General features: G+C 38.3%; 1 protein-coding gene across 1 annotated transcript in view; it reads right to left on the bottom strand.

Annotated features, from left to right (window-relative positions):
- Nucleotides 1–697: 697 nt before the first annotated feature.
- LOC123048263 (uncharacterized) overlaps nucleotides 698–2,278 on the bottom strand; it is a 4,284-nt gene continuing 2,703 nt past the window's right edge. The window contains exon 3 of the mRNA XM_044471402.1: nucleotides 698–1,008. The gene's annotated coding sequence lies outside the window, so the exon portion shown is untranslated. The remainder of the gene's footprint in view (nucleotides 1,009–2,278) is intronic.

The raw sequence follows: 2,278 nt of genomic DNA, 5'->3' as shown, positions 1-2,278 counted from the left end.
TAGAACGTACACATAAAACACTATTGAAGGGTCCAAGTTGCATATGTGTGGCAGTATACACCATTAATTTGTGCAGTTTGTTCAACATTGCGTGTACTTTTGTATTCTTTTAGGGATACCCATATTATATCAACAGAGTTTTGTTGCCTGAACTATCACGCGCCTACACTAGAATATGGATGGGAAACAAAGTAGATGCTTACTTATACACTCAATAGTGTGAAGTAGGCACTTATACAGTTACGCAGCAGTAGATGGTTGAAGAATGTGATATAAAGAACTGGAGTAGCTCTGCCAGAAAATTCATTTTATTCTTTGAAGGGAATACGGCAGGGCACTCCCTGCTGTTAGTAGATAAAAAAGGAGGATTCTCGCTGATATTTGTACTGGTGTGTGGGCTGCTTAGCATCATTCTGGGCTATCTTGTAAAGAAATGAGGGTTTCAGTTTGAAGACCAGTCCAATGATTTAATTCCTACAGTAAATAAAAGGTTATATCTTGTGGTTTTCATCGTCGGCCAGCTACCAAGGTTACAGGGAACAGTATTTTTATTTCCCCCTTTTGAAACTTCAGATCAAACTAAGATTGATGAAGTTTGCAAATGTCCAATTGATGTACCTGTCCAAATCTAAATATTCGTTTGCTTGAATCGGTTGGTAGCAGACTTGGAACGTCCAAAGCAACAACTCTAGCAGTATAGTGCAACACATTGGAGCATTTTCTTTACAAAGTGCAGACCGTAACCCAAACAATTGTGTACACCAGGTAAGAGTTGATAAAATTTACAACAGAGGGCGTGATTGCTGGATCGGCACGCTACACAAATACAGTTGTTTGTCTTACAGTAGAAAAAAATACACAAGCTAATCGCTAATGAATCTTTATATTGAGATATTCTTGAACTGCTTGAAAGTTCATCCAATGGCACTTGAGCTACATGTCTTTTTGTCTCCGCATTGATCTTTCAAAACATTTGCATGCAAGTTAGTGATGCCCATCTTCGGTTTTCTGAGGAATAGAGACAAGATCAGCAAACAGAAAAGTTGATTGTCTTCAAAAGAACTAAACTAGATCTGCAAATGTGTTAAATGGTCCGATTGTCCCTCCTCTAGTGGAGTTTGGGATCATAAAACAAACTACCATCAGAAAATTTCAACAAATTTCTATTTTCAAGCATCAGCAAAGGAGCAGCATTACCAGCAAATAGCCGTAACCATACGATGCTTACCATTGCAAAACTATCTTACTAAGTTACAACATCTAATTTGCAGGAGGATAGTTAGGCTAGATATGAAACCCAACAGAAACATATGAAAAACCAAAAAACGAAAGAGAGAAGAAAAAAAAAAGAGTAAACGAAGCATAATAGACTAGGTTAAGGTCTTGGCACATGGATTGCAAATCTCCATGTAGTCCTATGAACAGCCAACTCTCTACTTCTCTAGGTGCTATCAAATCCTTCAACTCCCTTTTTACCGCCTCCTCCCATGTCAACTTTGGTCGCCCCTGACACTTGGGCTCCTTTGATTCAAAGGAAATTTGTAGGGTTTGATTCCTCAAGAAATTTTCCTACATAGCTTGTTAGATTCGTAAGATTGGAGTCCTTAGGAAATTTTCTAAGTATTGGTTTGCACTTTATTTTGGAGGGAAATTTACATCCACTTAATGTAAAATTCTTTTATTTTCCCCATGTCATCAAATACTTTTTTATCCAAATTCTATAATTTCCGAAACCTATAGGATTCCAGAGGACATACTATTCCAAGCATGTATTTTTCCTATCCACGTGCTTTAAAAATCATGCGAATCAAAGAGGCTCTTACTATTTTCACTACCCCTTAGAACCCACTATTTAACAGGTGCTTCTGGAGGCCTCCGTTGGATATGGCCAAACCACCTTAGGCGGTGTTGGACAAGATAAATGTCATGTATGGAACATATTCATCACCAATTTGCAACAAAGGATTCTTTCTTTTTTGGTGTGAGCATATTTACACCCTCAAACAAACATTCAGGAAAGCAAATCTTCTCTCAGCTGAAATATATATTAATATGAAAGATAAAAAGTGAAGACTCGATAAAACAAGAGGAGATAGACCACATTGGCAGATAAGATACCTTGGGAAGGGGTGGATTGAGTATGAAGCTCTGGAAAACATCTTGATAACATCTCTGACAAGATATCATCTCATGTCACAGTAGCAACAAAACATAAAGTCGTTACGATTGTGTTTCTACTCCAGTCGCCTCCAGGAGGCGGCTCGGGCGAACCCTAGCC

Source organism: Triticum aestivum, chromosome 1A (genome assembly GCF_018294505.1).
Source record: "Triticum aestivum cultivar Chinese Spring chromosome 1A, IWGSC CS RefSeq v2.1, whole genome shotgun sequence".
Taxonomy (NCBI): Eukaryota; Viridiplantae; Streptophyta; class Magnoliopsida; order Poales; family Poaceae; genus Triticum; species Triticum aestivum.
This window is presented reverse-complemented; position numbering and strand designations above follow the sequence as displayed.